This window comes from Mesoplodon mirus (assembly GCF_964341445.2).
Source record: "Mesoplodon mirus genome assembly, chromosome: 14".
Taxonomy (NCBI): Eukaryota; Metazoa; Chordata; class Mammalia; order Artiodactyla; family Ziphiidae; genus Mesoplodon; species Mesoplodon mirus.
In genome coordinates, this window is record NC_138990.1 from 76,410,438 (window position 1) to 76,429,182 (window position 18,745).

The window sequence follows — 18,745 nt, forward strand, 5'->3', positions numbered from 1 at the left end:
AACAGAATAGGGGACCCAGCATGGCCCAATAAGTATCTTTCTGTAGGAATGAATGAGGTCAACACACAGAGGTAAGCAAAGCCAAGAGTTGTGGAGGGTGAGGGACACAGATAGAAAAAGAAATCTGGAGGATGATTTCATTTGAGCGAAAATATGAGAAGCCACATCCACCTCTTCACTTTCCAGGGACATGAGTCAAAAAATTCCCATTTGTGCTAAAGTTTATTTGAGTTGGGACTCTCCACACTTAAAAATAGAGGGATTCTGACTAACACAAATGTCTAAAGAGTATTTCAAACTTTGAGGAGGATTGGTCATCATCCTAAGTTTAGAAAGAGTCTCAAAAGCAGTATGCCTTCAGTATTGTCCAGGGAGATGGTTGCCACAGATATAACCTTATAGTGAAAATGGAATCAGAAGATCCTTAAGATCAGCCAGTAATTCCCCTTGATCTAATTCCAAGCACACCAACAAGCCTTTGATTATAAATTGCCTTCTTAGGTAGAATTGCCTAGAAAGAGCGTAATAAACAAACAAGTGTATCCAGTCTACTTGATAGTTATATTGTTCATTGTTAAGCAATAAGATGGCACCTAATGGGTCAATGTCCTAGAATCAGATCACTTTGGTGGATGCTAACGTTAATTTCTCTGAGTCTAGAAAGGTTTAGAGGCAACATAATCTAGTGGCTGAAATATAGACTCTTGAGCTAGACTGCTTGGATTTGAATCCTAGCATTGCCACTTACTAGTTGCGTGACTTTGGATAAGTTATCTAACTTACCTGTACCTTATTTTCTCATCTGTAAAATGGGGATATAATAGTGACTACCTCATAGCATTGTTAAATGAGAACTATATGAATTAATCTTCATAAAGAAACTAAAACTTATAAATACTATAAAATAAAATAATGCTAAACTGAGAAAGAGACCTGGGATGTGATGTCCACCTTAAGCTGCAGCTACTCCGGGAGACTGGATAACTCTCCAGTACACAAAGAAGTTAGGACTTACTTCAACTATCCGCTTACATTTCTAACTGACTGGTTGGCTTCTAAGCTTCTAGAGGGCAGGGAATGTGTCTTACTCATCTTTGTATTTCTTTTTACTTCTAATGCCTGGGACTTGGCAAGCACAAGGAGACAGAACCCTCTTCATGGAATCCAAAGACTTGGATTTGAATCTTCACTCTATTACCTACTATTTATCCTGGAGCAATTTACTTAACTTCCCAGACCCTCAGTTCCTGCAGCAGTAAAGAGGATAATACCTCTTTCAACTAATATTGTGAAGATTAATGGAGATAATAATTTAGGGAAGTAGTAGGTGTTCAATCAATGTGGGTTTCTTTCCAATACTAAAGTTTACAGTTATGTAAATATTTTCAATATTATTTAGATTAAAGAGAATCCACTAATCTAAGTATTCCATAACAATGCCACTTTGCAGAGCTTATAAGATCTGCTATTAATATATGTGACAGAGGTTCTTTAAGGAAATACATAGAAAATAAACTTAAGTCTTTATTAAAGGAAATTATTTCACTTGCTGGATCCTTGGCCAGGACTTTTAAGTTTAAATGAGATAGAATCAGGTGAGATGAAAATAAAAATTACTGGTTGATATACAAGTCATTTTAAATGACCTATATGGGACATATGGCAATACATTCAAATTTATTCATTCATTTATACATTCAAAAACTATTGTGATGGGCATTTATTATGAGCTGGGCACTTTGTTAGAGATTTACTACTCATTTTCTATGTTGAGTCTGCACTAAACATAATTTGCACCTTCTTTTAGCTTTAGTTCTTAACAGATGACACTCTGGTCACTCCAAAAACATTTTAAACAGCTTTTTAAGCTATATATGACAACATAATACTCAACGGTGAAAAGCTGAAAAGCCTTCCGCTAAAATATGGAACAAGGCAAGGATGCTCACTCTCACCACTTTTATTCAACATAGTATTGGAAGTCCTAGCCATAGCAATCAGACAAGAAGAAATAAAGTGTATCCAAATTGGAGGAGAAGAGGTAAAACTGTCATTATATGCAGATGACATGATACTATGTATAGAAAACCCTAAAGACTCCACACAAAAACTACTAGAACTGATAAACAAATTCAGCAAGGTAGCAGGATTCAAGCTTAACATACAGAAATCTGTTGCATTTCTTTACACTAGCAATGAGATATCAGAAAGGGAAAGAAAAAAAATCCCTTTTAAAATCACATTAAAAAAAAAAACAACTTAGGAACAAACCTGACCAAGGAGATGAAAGAACTACAAAACACTGATAAAGGAAATTGAAGATAATGCAAAGAAATGGAAAGATATCCCATGCTTTTTGATTGGAAAAATTAATATTGTTAAAATGGCCATACTACCCAAAGCAATCTACAGATTTAATGTGATCCCTATCAAATTACCCATGACATTTTTCACAGAATTAGAACAAATAACTCAAAAATTTATATGGAGCCTTAAAAGACACAGAATTGCCAAAGCAATCTTGAGGAAAAAGAACAAAGCAGGAGGCATAACCCTCCCAGACTTCAAACAATACTACAAAGCTACAGTAATCAAAATAGTGTGGTATTGGCACAAAAACAGAAATATGGATCAATGGAATAGAACAGAGAGCCCAGAAATAAGCCACACACCTATGGTCAATTAATCTTTGACAAAGGAGGCAAGACTATACAATGGAGAAAAGACAGTCTCTTCAGCAAGTGGTGTTGAGAAAGCTGGGTAGCCACATGTAAATCAATAAAGTTGATTTACATGTGGCTGCCCTCACACCCTCACACCACACACAAAAATAAACTCAAAATGACTTAAAGGCTTAAACATAAGACATGACACCATAAAATTCCTAGAAGAGAACATAGGCAATACATTCTCTGACATAAATCGCACCAATATTTTGTTAGGTCAGTCCCCCAAGGCAATAGAAATAAAAGCAAAAATAAGCAAATAGGACTGAATCAAACTTATAAGCTTTTACACAGCAAAGGAAACAAACAAACAAACAAAAAACAAACAAAAAGACAACCTACAGAATGGGAGAAGATATTTGCAAAAGATGCGACTGACAAGGGCTTAATTTCCAAAATACACAAACAGTCATAAAACTCAATAACAACAACAACAAAAAAATCAAAAAATGGGCAGAAGACCTAAATAGACTTTTCTTCAAAGAAGACATACAAAAAAAAAAGAAGACATACAGATGACCAGTAGGCACATGAAAAGATACTCAACGTTGCTAATTATTAGAAAAATGCCAATCAAAACTACAATGAGATACCATCTCACACTGGTCAGAATGGCCACCATTCAAAAGTCTACAAATAGCAAATGCTAGCGAAGGTGTGGAGAAAAGGGAACCCTCCTACACTGTTGGTGGGAATGTAAATTGGTGCAGCTACTATGGAAAACAGTATGAAAGTTCCTTAAAAAAACTAAAAATCGACGCCATATGATCCAGCAATCCCACTCCTGGGCATACATCTGGAGGAAACTCTAATTCAAAAAGGTACATACACCCCAATGTTCATAGCAGCACTATTTACAATAGCCAAGACATGGAAGCAATCTAAATGCCCATTGATGGATGAATGGATAAAGAAGATGTGGTATATATACACAATGGAATACTGCTCAGCCATAAAAAAGAATGAAATAATGCCATTTACAGCAACATAGATGGACCTAGAGATTATCATACTAAATGAAGTAAGTCAGAAAGAGAAAGACAAATACCATATGATATCACTTATATGTGGAATCTAAAATATGACACAAATGAACTTCTTTACAAAACAGAAACAGACTCACAGACATAGAAAATAAACTTATGGTTAGCAAAGGGGAAAGGCAGTGGGGGAGGGATAAATTAGGAGTTTGGAATTAGCAGATACAAACTACTATATATAAATAGATAAATAACAAGGTCCTACTGTATAGCACAGGGAACTATATTCAATATCCTGTAATAAACCATAATGGAAAAGAAAAGGAAAAAGAATATGTACATATATGTATAACTGAATCACTTTGCTGTACACCAGAAACTAACACAACATTGTAAATCAACTATACTTCAATTAAAAAAACAGATTAAACAGCTTTATTGAGGTATAAATGATTTACAATAAACTGCACGTTAAGTTTTGACATATGTATACATCTGTGAAACCAACACCGCCACCAACATAGTAAACATTATCAAGCATATCCATCACTCCCAAAAGCTTCCGTCAACTTTATGTGTGAACAAAAATCAAATCTTCAGACTCCTAGGCTGGTGCTGCTTCTCTTATACTTGAAGAAAGTTTGTGATTTTGTATGTTATTCATCCATATTGTGTGCTATTGTACATTTATGGAAAAGAACATAATTGAAGATAAAATATTTTATTTGTAGAAGCCCCAAACATATACTGCAGACTCCGTATAAAGTCTGCCATTTGGTAATGAGACATCTTGCCTGCTTCCTGATGAATCACCAGTTCACAGTCCTTCCAGAGACCTTGCCCTTGGATTCTGGGAGGTAACCAGGTTTGTTGTGTCTTTATAATAACTTCCATTTTTGCTTTCTGCTTAGGCAAATTTAAGCGGTATTCTTGCAATTTGTTGTCTCAATTTCTTTCTCTTTATCTGCGAGGGTGGTGGTGAAGTTCCTGGGCTCCCGAGGCAGACTGCCTGGGTTCAGATCCCACCTCTCCCACTTACAAACTACAGAGCTTTGGACAGGTTACCTCTCTGCACAGAGCTTGGTAGTTTGACAGTAAATTCTTGGTAAATATTACATATAACTATTTTCTCTGAAAACTGGTTATGTACTATTCAGACCACACAGCAGAAATGTCCAAATCTCCTGTCTTATAGGATTGTCCCCTCCCCCATCTCTAGGTTTTACCTCTGTACATTTTAAGAGACTAGTCCATTAAAAGCAGAATTCCAGCCCACATAATGTTCTAAATTGGGAAACAATTACTAAAGCTGATTTCACTTCTATATTTCTTTCTGGAACCAAGGAATATTTTCATGTAAATCTACATTAAAGGGTTTTGGGGAATATATATATGTAAATATATGGAAGCATTAGACGTGAACTAGTTAGTTGCAAAAGAATTAATAGTTTTGCTTTAAAAAAATCCAATCAGATGTACTTTTTTTATTGCTCTGTAATAAACCCCTCATGTACATTATTTCATTTAATCCTCATGTCTCCACACTGAGGAGGAAGAGGAGGGGTTGGTCTTGCGGTCTTGAGTGGCCAAGGTGGAGGAGAGGGAAGGGGAGGCAAGAGAGGCAGGCACACTTGGTGTAATTTGAAGGAAATACATTGTAATTTCTGAATGACTTTTTTGCTTTTTCATTTCTCTAAAATTGTTTTTATATGGTAGCAAACACCATTTGCTTTAGTTTCAGTGCCCATATCACAGAAGGGCCTAGGTTATACAAGAAGTCAAAAGTAGTCTTGAATAATCAGAACCCTTCTGCCAGATTGTCTACTGTCCATTGTTTCTGCCACTGCTTCTTCTACGTCTTCTTCCTCATTTCCTGGCCCTGGTTCGGAAGCACTCTTCTCCACCAAGTCATCTTCTGTTATTTCCTCTGGTGTGGTGTCTGTTAGCTCTTAGATTTCTCCAAGATCCGTATCTTGAAACTCTTCCTCCTCCATCCCCACCTTTTTTGCTGTATATCCATAATCTCTTTCATGATCTCCTTGATTGGCTCTGTTGTAAATTCTGTGAAGTCATGCACAACATCTGGACACGGTTTTCTCCAGCAGGAATTCATCGTTTCAGGCTTGATGGCTTTCATGGGTTTTTCTATAACAGTGATGGCATATTCAATGGTGTAATCCTTCCAGACTTTCATGATGTTCTCTCTCTTGGGGTTCTCTTCCATAGCATTGACAATCCTTTCCATAAAGTACCATGTGCAATGAGGTTTAAAGGTCCTTATGACCCCTGATCTAGAGGCTGAATTAGAGACGTTGTGTTTGGAGGCAAGTGGCCACTTCGACACATTTGGTGTTGAACTCATGGGGTTCGAAGTGGCCAAAGACATTGTCCAATATCAAAAGAAATTTAAAAGGCAATCACTTACTGCCAAGGTACTTCCTGACTTTAGGGACAAAGCATTGATGGAACCAATCCAGAAAAATTGTTCTGGTTGTCTAGGCCTTCTAGTTGTAAAACCAAAAGACTGGCAACTGGTGTTTACCTTTTCCCTTCAAAGCTCAGGAGTTAGCAGCCTTATAGATAAGGGCAGTCCTGATCATAAACCTGACTGTATTTGCACAAAACAGTAGAGTTAGCCTATCCCTGCCTTAAATGCTTGCTTCTCTTCCTTACTAATAAATGTCCTTTGTGGCATTTTTCCTCCCAGAATAGGGCACTTTTGTCTGCATTAAAAACCTGTTCAGGGCTTCCCTGGTGGTGCAGTGGTTGAGAGTATGCCTGACGATGCAGGGGACACGGGTTCGTGCCCCGGTCTGGAAATATCCCACATGCCGCGGAGTGGCTGGGTCCGTGAGCCATGGCTGCTGAGCCTGCGCGTCCGGAGCCTGTGCTCCGCAACGGGAGAGGCCACAGCAGTGAGAGGCCCGCATACTGCAAAAAAAAAAAAAAAAAAAACCTGTTCAGACAGATATCCTTTCTCCTCAATGACTCTCTTAATGGCATCTGGGAACTTTTCTGCTGTCTCTTGGTGAGCAGAAGCTTCTTCTCCTGTTATCTTGACATTTTAAAGCCAAACTTCTTTTTAAAATTATCAGACCATCCTTTGCTGGCATTAACTTCTCCAGCTTTAGATCCTTTACCTTCCTTTTGCTTTAAGTTGTCATATGGCTTCATTTTTCTCTCAAATCATATTAGAGTCAAAAGGTATGCCTTTCTTATAGCAATCCTGCACCCACATAAAAGCTGCATTTTCCGTATGAGATAAAAAGGTATTTCGCCAAAAGTGTAAAGTTTTGCACCAGCTACAAGTTTTCATGATTTTCCTTTTGTTTTTTAACAACGGTCTTTACTTTGGATTTATTTATCTTGAAATGGTGGGTAACCACAGTTGCAGACCTCAATCTGTGTTGCATATCAAGCAATTCAGTTTTTTCTTGTAATGTCATGACTTTGCTTCTTGGGAGAATTTCCAGGATCACTAGCAGCACTTCATATGGGTCCCTGGTGTTATTCAAACTTTATGGCATTGCACTAAACACGATGAAATATACTTGAAAACCATGAGAGATCACTTTTTACTGCAATATGCAATTTACTAGGGAGACAAGTGCTCACATGGAGATGATTAGCGTCACACAGCACTGTACTCATAACACGCAACACTTGAGTTCATCATTATAGCAACAGGAGGTGGCTACGAAATTATTACAGTAGTATACTATGTGCTACAGTTAATTTTATGCATTATGATTTAATACTGCATCTTTATGTTTGTTTACCTTTTTCTCAACTGGGAATGGAGCCATGTATGGTCTGTAAGTGTGTTCTGATAAATTTTAACTTTTTATAATAGATCTGTGTATATTTTATGGTAGTAAATGATAAAATAGACTAGTATCTGCATACATTTTATGCATTCATGACATACCTAACTTCTTTTTTTTTATTTTTTGGCATTTCTAGGCTACTCAGTTTGCGAGTTATTTTCAGACTGTCACAAATCTCAAAAACTTGTTCCAATATATTTATTGAAAAAATATGTGTATAAATGGCCCTCACAATTCAATCCCAAGTTGTTCAAAGGTCAACTGTATATATACATACACACATGCACACACACACATGTATATACACACAAAGGCATAGAACAAATCTCTTATTACTTAAAATAATCAAAATCTGATATCAAATATTCTTTAAATAGTTGAGTTATTTATTCACTTTCAATGACATTGTTTCAAAGGACACAAAATTTAAATGTTAGCTAACATAATCACTCTTTTTGGCACGTAATAGCTAATGAAGACACATTAACAAAGCAGTCGTGTCAAGTATTTTAAACTGTCCTTGAAAGGGTAGACACCAAGAGTTCTTCATGGACTCCCCATTGTTCTTAGGCAAGAACTACTGACTCTTTGCACTTCCGCTTCCCTGATCAAAGCTCTTCCAAAGAATTGTCTACTTAATTTCCACTGACTCTCCTTTCTCTCTTGAGCCTACTTCAATCAGGTCTTCCTCCCACTGTGTCATCAAAACTGCGCTTATCAGGGCTTCCCTGGTGGCGCAGCGGTTGAGAGTCCGCCTGCCGATGCAGGGGACGCGAGGTCGTGCCCCGGTCAGGGAGGATCCCCTATGCCGCGGAGCGGCTGGGCCCGTGAGCCATGGCCGCTGAGCCTGCGCGTCCGGAGCCTGTGCTCTGCAACGGGAGAGGCCACAACAGTGAGAGGCCCGCGTCCCGGAAAAAAAAAACAAAAAACAAAAAACCAAACTGCGCTTATCAGAATCACCAATGACCTCCATGCAGTTAAATCTCAAGGACAAATCTCAGCTCTTATCTCATTCCACCTATCAGTAGCATTTGACTTATTTGTTTCTTCTTCCTGAAACAGTTTTTTCACTAGATCTCCAAGACACCTCCCTCCTTGGTTCTCCTCCTCCCTCAATGGCCATTTTCTCTGCATTCTGCATTCTTTGTTGAGTTCTCCTTTATCTTCCTAACCTCTAAAACTTGGAGTGTCTAGGACTCCTTGTATAGACCTCTTCATTATCTACATACACTCACTCATTGGAGTTCTCATCCAGTCCATGACTTTAAATGTTATTTACACGCTATTGCCTCACAAATTCACCTAGCCCAACTCCTACACAAACTGCAGACAGGTATACATATCCAACAGGCTATTTGACATCTCCATTTGGATGTCTACAGGCAGCTCAACAAGCCCCAAACTAAACTGCTAATCTTCTGCCCTACTGCTCTTCCTTCATCTTCTCCATTTCATAAAAGTAGGAGCACCATTCTTCCACTTGCTCAGGCCCAAACCCTGGAATCATTCTTGACTCCTCTCCTTCTCTCACACCCCACATCCAGTCCATTAGAACATCTAGTCAGCTGTAAACTTATTCACACTACTAGTCACACTACTTCTCATTACCTTCTGCTCTGCCACCTTAGTCCAAACCTCTATCATCTCATGTCCCCTTCACTTGGTCAGTTTTTTATCTTGGGAAGCAATGCATTTAAAATGTAAGTTAGATTGTTACTTTTTCTGCTTAAAACTTTCCTATGGTTTCCCATTTTACTCGATATGAAAAGTCTTTAATTGTGACCTATAAGCCCCCTATGATATTTCCACCACCACAAACACCTCTACCAACTCTCTGATCTCATTTCCTACTGCTCTCCCTCTTGCTCAACCCACAGTCTCCACAATAGTGTCCTTGCTGTTCCTCACAGACACCAAGCACACTCTATCTCAGGGCCTTTGTACTTCTAACGTTCTACAAGTATTCCTACGTAATGCTCTACCTTCCTTTGTCACCTAGGCCTTTCCTAACTATCGTGTATAAAATAAGTCCCCTCATCTCTCCCGATACCCTATCCTGATTTATTATTCTTAACACCTTTTTATTTTGAAATAATTGTAGATTCATATGCACTTGGAAGAAATAATACAGAGAGATCTTGTGTACGCTTTACTCAGTTTCCCCTAATGGTCATATTTTACAAAACTACAGTGCAATAGTGCAACTAGGATACTGACACTGATACAGCCAAGATACAGAACATTTCCACAGTTCTATCACCTCAGGGATTCATGGTGCCCTTTTACAGCCACACCAACCACCCTCTAGCCTCTACTCCCTCCTTAACCCCTGACAACCACTAATCTGTTCTCCATTTCTATAGTTTTGTTATTTCAAGAATGTTATATAAATGTAATCATACAGTATTAACCTTTGGGGATTGGCCTTTTCCACTTAGCATAATTCCCTGGAGATGCATCCAAGTTGTTTTGTAATGGCATTTTTTATCACCTGACATATATACATACATACTTATTTGCTTATTAGGATAAGTTCCCCGAGAGCAGGGAATCTATTCTCTATACTGTACTTATGATGTAGGCATAAACATTTGTTGAATAAATGAAGTCCAAACTCTTTAACATGACCTATAAGATCCTAAATGAAGCATGCTTACCTTTCCAACCTCATCTTTCATTTCCATGGCTCCTCCACCCTGCCACACCACTCCCATCCAGATACACTAAATAGTGAATAACACCATTCAGTTACACTAAACATCTTGCCATTTATAGCAGATTGCCTATGTGCTCTGATGTGTTTTTTTGGTTTTTTTTTTTCCACTTTTGCTGTTTAGAACTGTGGTTCTCAAACTTTAGTGTGCATCAGAATCACCCGGCTGATCAGGCTTATTAAAACAGATTGCTAGGGACTTCCCTGGTGGTCTAGTGGTTAAGACTCTGTGCCCCCCACTGCAGGGGGGGCACGGGTTCTATCCCTGGTCAGGGAACTAAGATCCCACAGGCCACTTGGCGCAGCCAAAAACAAAACAAAACAAAATAAAAGAACCCTTAAAAAAAAAAAAAACAGATTGCTAGGCTCCACTCTCAGAGTTTTAAATTCAGTAGGTCTGGGATAGGTCCTGAGAATCTGCATTTCTGACAAATTCCCAGGTGATGCTGATGCTGCTGGTCCATGAACCATACTTGGAAAATCATTGTGTTAGAACATTTTTTTATTTCCCTCCCCATTTCACTTGCCTAATTTCTTACTTAACCTTCAGTCCTTCCCTCACCCCAGAACATGGTGTTCACAGCACACTGTACTTACCCTATCCCATCACTTATCACAGGATATTATAATGTCCTATTTATGTGTGTCTCTCTCCCACCAGACTGTATCCTCAGCACTTAGCACAGTCTGACAGAGTAGGCACTCAATATATATAATGACTGAATAGGTTCCTTAATTTTGATATCTTAAAAGACTCAACTGAAACAATATCTTTACAGTCATATGTTATTTAGAACGAAGTGCTTCTATGGGCTAAAAATAAAAGATGAAAACACACCAAGGATCCCTTCATCAATAGGCTTAAGGAAAAATAAGGCAATTTTTAATGTTAAGATTTTCTAGGAAGTGCTATTGTTTATTACAATTCTTTTCAACCAGAACACCTCACACTGAAATAATGACTGATGACAAAGGTCAAGAATTCAAGTTAAGATACTTTACCCATTAATTTTTCAATAATTACTTCAAAGTCTGTATTTTGTTCTTCTAAAAGTGAACTCTCTTGCCTTCAGACTAAACACCCCAAATCACAAGACTATCTAATATAGCCAGGATTTCAAAGAATGCTTTAATTGAACCCCAGAGCTGGCCAGACGTTGAAATCCGAACATACTTGCTTGCACAGGTCTATAAACCATTATCTAAAACTCCAAATTCCAAAAAAGCTCTAGAAACCTAAAATTTTTCACAAGTTTAAGGCAAATTCATTTAGCAGCAATATCTGACCCAAACAGATATGTAGTTATTATATGTTATATAGCTTTATCCAAATTAGTGTTAATACTAATGCAGTTTTGTGGCATGAATATTAATATGTTTGATTCTAAGATGCTACTCCAGACTCCACTGAGGTGTTATAGAAAATATGGTATATGCATTATATTCCTGTCTAAAATCCCAACAATTCTGAATTCTGAAACACATTTGCCCTAAAGGGTTTGGATGAAGGATTATGTGCCTGTATTGAGTGAGATATCAATTTCTCTAATCCCTGTATTTTTGTCTACTGTATTTGAAATATTTATCTAAATAATGCCCCCTATTATTTTCTCATTTTGTATCTGAAAAATTGGTCTTAATGAAAATAGCTTTCGGGAATTCCCTGGCGGTCCAGTAGTTAGGACTCTGTGCTCTCACTGCTCTGGGCCTAGGTTCAATCCCTGGTCAGGGAACTAAAATCCCACAAGCCGCACGGTGAGGCGCAAAAAAAAAAGCTTTCTTCATTTTATCTGTTTTAACATTAGCTAAATATTGTTGGAAACTCATGCTTCTATTCATATATGATACTTTCTTTTTAAATTAAGGAAATTCTATACTTCTTCGGTATCCTGTGGCTCACTCCCATCAGATGAATCATCATCATCCTCACATGAATCATCACCAGAACAACTGAAAGTATAGAACTAAAAAAAAATGTCTAGTGGAAACATATCATTTTGAAACACATCTGAAAGGCTAATGTCACACTTACAAGCCACTGACATTTGGCAGACTCAACTGATGAAAGTAGAATTTTTGTAGATTAAAATGTAAAGCGGACAACAGTAACAGATATTATCACTGTAAAGAGCAAAAAACACCTAAGATATATTTAGGAATGAACTGAACAAGAAATGTACAGGATCTATGAAGAAAATGCCACTGGGAAACATTAAAAGAAAACTTGGGTAAATAGAGGGCCACATATTTCTAGACTGCATATTTGGTTTCAAAAGGAAGAGGAATTAGGTGACTTTAAACTGAAAGAGAAGTTTATTTGAAGAGAGGTAACTTGTGTAGGTCCCCAGGAGCAGAAAGGGCAGTAAGATCTTCGTAGGGCAAACCAGGACCTGGAAAGCCCCAGAACACCAGGCAACTACCCCACTACCCTCTTTGGGGACCACAGGGCTTCCTAACTCTGCTGCTCTCTGTGCATCTGCTGCTCTCTGCAGGCCTGCTTTCTCTGTACTACCTGCACGTTGGTCAAACGTCTCTCCCTGCCTTACCCTTGTGTCATCACTTTCTAGGTCAATAGCCCAGGTAAGACTGATTGCAAATTTCTTGAGAGAGAATCTGATTGGACTAGTTTGAATCCGTTATCCACCTACTCCTGGTCCAAGCAGCTATGGCAGGAGAAGGGAGAGGGTTAAGTGGCTATCTTCTTACTAACATGGGATAAGGATGCAGACTGGAACATGAGTAAGTGGTGCAGGCAAATTGAATGACATGTCCATTATAGATGAGCAGATTCCACATTGTGGAGAGGCAATACAATACAGAGGTTAAGAGCACAGGCTCTGGGACCAAACTGCCTGAGTTTGACTTTGCCAACGTATTAGTTGCTTGACCTTCAACAAGTTATTCAATCTCTTTACACTTCAGTTTCCTTATCTGTAAAATGAGGGTGATGATAATAGAGTTGTTGCATGGATTAAAGGAATTAACACAAATAAAGCACTCAGTAAAAACCACGTATTTTATTACTTTTATAAAGATGCCCATTTCCCCTAAATTAGTCTATAAAATTAATGCAATTCAAATCAAAATCACAACTCTTAATTTGATAAAATAATTTTAAAGTTACTATGGAAGAAATATCTATGGAGAGAATGGCATAGGTAGAAGGGGAAGAGCACAGAGACTGATGCAAGTTACTGGTTATGTTCTAGATATTACATTGGTGGTTTGTTTCACATTATGTTTTTTAATGTACATATATGACAAAATTTTCTTTTATATATATCAAATATATTTTTGAAAGACACTTTTGGGCAGCTTCCCTGGTGGCGCAGTGGTTAAGAGTCCGCCTGTCAATGCAGGGGACACGGGTTTGGGCTCTGGTCCGGGAGGATCCCACATGCTGCGGAGCAACTGAGCCCATGCGCCACAACTACTGAGCCTGTGTGTGCGCCTAGAGCCGGTGCTCCGCAACAAGAGAGGCCACCGCAATGAGAAGCCCGCGCACCACAGCGAAGAGCAGCCCCCGCTCGCCGCAACTAGAGAAAGCCCGTGCAGCAACGAAGACCCAACGCAGCCATAAATAAATAAATTTATATTAAAAAAAGACACTTTTCTTTTTTCTTGGTAAAACACCAGTAACACCACTTTTCCTATGTCAATGATTCTGATTATTCCCTTTTTTTCTATGCTTATAAGAGGGATAATGGGGCTTCCCTGGTGGCGCAGTGGTTGAGAGTCCGCCTGCCGATGCAGGGGACACGGGTTCGTGCCCCGGTCTGGAAATATCCCACATGCCGCGGAGCGGCTGGGCCCGTGAGCCATGGCCGCTGAGCCTGTGCTCCGCAATGGGAGAGGCCACAACAGTGAGAGGCCCACGTACCGCAAAAAAAAAAAAAAAAAAAAGGGGGATAATGACTAACACAAACCCCAGTGTCTTTTTTTTTTAACGTCTTTTTTTTTTAACATCTTGCTTTACAATGGTGTGTTAGTTTCTGCTGTATAACAAGTGAATAAGTTATACGTATACATATATCCCCATATCTCCTCCCTCTTGCATCACCCTCCCACCCTCCCTATCCCACCCCTCTAGGTGGTCACAAAGCACCAAGCTGTTCTCCCTGTGCTATGCGGCTGCTTCCCACTAGCTATCTATTTTACATTTGGTAGTGTATACATGTCCATGCCACTCTCACTTCATCCCAGCTTACCCTTCCCCCTCCCCGTGTCCTCAAGTCCATTCTCTACAAAAGACACTTCTTAAAGAAATACTCCAAAAAAGAAGACCATTAAGCAGGGATTTACCCTACCAGAAATTTAAAAAAAATTTAAAAGTACACTAAAACAATATTATTGTCCAATAACAAATAAATCAGTGGAACAGAAAATAAAGTACATATGGAAATTTAGTACTGTATAAAGGTAGAATTTCAAATCTACAGGGAAGACTGAACATTCAATAAATGGTATAAGGAACCATCAAGTCGTTTAGGGAAAAAAAATTAAGCTAGATTCTTCCTTTCCTCCTCCTAAACAAATTTCAGAAGGATTAACTATTGAAATATTTTTAAGAAGATACCTAAAAACGTTAGAAGAAAATACACACTGGTAAGCATGACATTAAAGCTGGAAATGTAAATAAAGGAAAAGACCTACCTAAAAATGAAAAACTTCACAAGAACCCCATCACCTTAAACTTCTTACTCATTTGCACCTATTTATGGGTTCTGATTCTGATTAATTCTATATAAACAGTTCTTACCTAATATAAAACTGAACATAATTTTATGGTATACATTTTATATAACCTTATCATGTACTTTTCCTGTACTCCTACTGTCTTTCTATTTAGCCCACGCATCATGTCAGGATTGTCCATTCTCTACTCTGCTTCTCTCTCCCCTTTTAAAATAACTTTCTTTGAAAGTTATAATCATGTACTTTTTCTTAAGTGAATTTTAGTATTGTTTTCTTGAGATCTATAAAGTATATATGTTTTTTGCATTTTAATTGAAACTGATAATATACAAATAACCTAGAGATGAACTGTATCCTTTACTAATTGTATTAGTCCATATGGCATCGTATGTTCTTTTTGCTAGACTTCCCTTTTTTTCTTCCAATAAAAGTTTTATTGGGTGGAAGCCATATACAGAAAACAAAGGAAAAAAAAACTTCCTTCAGCAAATAAACACGACAGGCTATATTCAAAGATAAATTTAAAAATTGAAAAATACTTGTGATTATGTTTCAGACAAAGGGTAATATTCCTAATTTACAAAAAGCTCTTGTAATTTAAAAAATGTGACTATTTCAAATAGGCAGAAATCATGAACTGGCAATTCACAGAAACAGACCCAATAAATATACGGAAGATGTTCAGTTTTACACTTAGTCAACAAAATGCAAATTAAAACAAGACGATAAAGATGATAAAAGATTTTTTAAAAAGGTGACAGAGATCACAAAGATTAACAATAATACTCGACTGGCAAAGAGAGGAAGACCCAGCTGTCATTCACTAGCTACTATGTTGGTGGAAAAGTATTCAATACTTTTCAAGGGAAGAGTCTGGTAACAACATCTAGAATCTTACAAATGTGCATTCCCTTTGATCCAGTAATTATATTTGTATGAATTTATAGTAAGGAAATTATCAGGGATATGTACAGGTTTATGTATAAGAACACTCATCTAGTTTTGCTTGCACAAGTAAAAAACTGTAAATACCCTAAAAGTCCAACAATTTAGGGGTTGGTTGTACATATTATAACCATATAGCCATTAAATGCCATTACACCCACATAGCCATTAAAAATGATTACGTAACCTACTTTATCTGGAAAGATATGAGACATTATTTGGAGAATATAACATGCTCACATTTTCCTATTTTAAAAAAAGCTTTACGTGTGTATATGGAAAAGTCTCCAAGTTTATACAGCACTATGCTAATACGGTTATTTCTGGGTGACGAGATCGTGGGTGAGTTTAAGTTTCTTTCATACAGGTTTACGTACTTACTACTGGACAGTTGCAGGGAGTAGGCATTTTTTTAAAAAGCAGTATTCTTCTTACAATCACAAAATACAAGGAAACTGTTAATTTGCGGAGAGAAACGGGCAACGGGTGAGGATCCCGCCGGAGCGGGGTCTGAGGGAAGCGAATGCCGGTCGTCTGAGCCTCGCCCTGCCGCTGCCGCGGGAGCACAGCCACCGGAAATACGCCACGCGAGACCTGAGGGATTCTGGGTACGCACGGGCTCCGTATTACCTCACAAGGAAGAAACTGTCACATTTAAAAGAAAAACCATCTCTTTCCTTTAACACAACACCATTAGCTCAGTCAAGGGACGTTTCTATCCTGAGATGAGTGCGGGGGAGTTCGGGAGGGCGAAAGTTTTTCTTTAAAATGAAAGTCTTCCTTGTCTCCCCCTCCCCTCCACCAGCCTCTTCCCCTTCGCAGGAGCTTCGAGGCCGCCCCGGGGAAGGCTGTTTCTACGGGTGATGACTTGCAGGAACACGGCGAGCCGACTGTTGTGTGCTAATGCCGCCCGGAAAGGTGGACAGTGCACGACAGAGCCCGGGGCGCGGAGGCGAGGCACGCTCTGACTGGCCACCGGTTTCTCAGGCCGACGGAAGGGCGGGGCGGGGCGGCGCGCGTGCGGAGAGGCATCCTCGCGCTCCTGCCGGTCTCCCCGGTGCCAGTATGGGTGCTCCAGTCGGGGAGCTGGGCGGAGCGAGGGAAGTTATGAAGTCCTGGCCTCGAGAATGTTGGCGGTTAATCTTTCTCACACGCGTAACCAGCAGGGCGCTTGAGTCAATCGAGGCTTTTCTCCGAGGCCGGGCCCAGTGCAGGCGGGGAACTGCAGAGGAGGAGGGAGAGGCGAGGCCCAGGCCGAAAGGTCGGGTCAGGTGCGGGTCGCTGGCTGCGTAGCGAAGGGCAGGGAAGACCTGGGCGGGAAAGCAGGAGTGGAGGGGCCCACTGCCCCGAACCGCCCCCCCCCCCCGCTCCCACCCGCTAGACCGCACTGATACAGCGAAGCTGATACGAAAGAGTAGACTATTAGGAGGTGAGGGGCCCGGCAGATGAGCAGGCCCACACCCTCGCGTTAACTCGTGAGGGTCACCGTCCTGGTTACGGGGAACTAGCTAGACCTGACTAAACTTGTGTTTGGGGTGGGGGTTGATAACCAATTTTTGAACGAGTCATTCAAGATAAATGGTCATTGGGTTTAGGGTATCAATAGGACATTTGGGTAGAAATGTTGACGTGAGGTCTTTTAAGGCAGTCTTTGTGAATTGCCTGTGGAAAGTGGTTCCCTGATTTGTGTCTTTAGAATACTAAAAACAGCCGGTAAATGGCGTTGTAAAATTCATTCCGTTCACTTTGGCTATTTAACTTTATGGTGATGAATTAGTAGCTTTGCTAAAAGTCGTTTGGAGCCCCAGAGAGTGGACAAGAATCACATAATGTTTCGAGAGAATAATACCTCCATGGGAGACCTGGCAGACGGGTAAAGCTTCCAGATTTCCAGACGATCTGGTGAATGACGTTTAAAGGAAGAATTGAGAGTGTGCTCATCTGTGAAACTCTTCAGGCTTAAGTACCTGTTTATCTTAAAACAAATTACAAAACTAAGTGATGGAAACTTTATGGTAGGTTATACTGACTCGTTGGCTACTATTTATTATAATTTTAAATTTCTCTTAATTTATAGATATCAGAGAGCCTTTTACTATTTTATTCTTGGAATATTGTTTTAAGTGAAATTTTTCATTTCAAAAAACTGCAAAAAGAACTTTGTATATAATTACACATTTTAAGGAAGATACTTATAGTTTAACATTATAAGTTTTTTTAAATAAAAAGAGTTCCACAAAAAAAATTAGATGTTTATTTGGGCACATTAGAAAATACAGATAAACAAAAAGAAGGGGAAAATCCATTAATCCCACTATCCAGAGTTAACTGTTGTTAATATTTTAATATCTTTCTGTTGTTTTCTCCTATCATATGTTTTATAAGCATAGAATCACTAAACAGTGTATTTGATAGAAACCAACCTGTGACTTTATCTAGGGTTAGGACTATTAGAGACTTTCTCTTTGTTAGATATTTCTGTATTATTTGGATTGTCATAGTGAGCAAGCATTACTTTTCTAATCAGAAAAAAACAAAGAAATTGAAAACTGCATCATTGATTTTAAAAATTCATAATTTTGGAAACATATTCCACAAAGTGACTTTATTTGGTGTGTGTGGCACGCGGGCCTCTCACCGTTGTGGCCTCTCCCGCTGCGGAGCACAGGCTCCGGACGCGCAGGCTCAGCGGCCATGGCTCACGGGCCCAGCCGCTCCACGGCATGTGGGATCCTCCTGAACCGGGGCACGAACCCGTGCCCCCTGCATCAGCAGGCGGACTCCCAACCACTGCGCCACCAGGGAATCCCACAAAGTGACTTTTGATTTAATTTGAGAGGTGAAACGTGTTATTTTGTT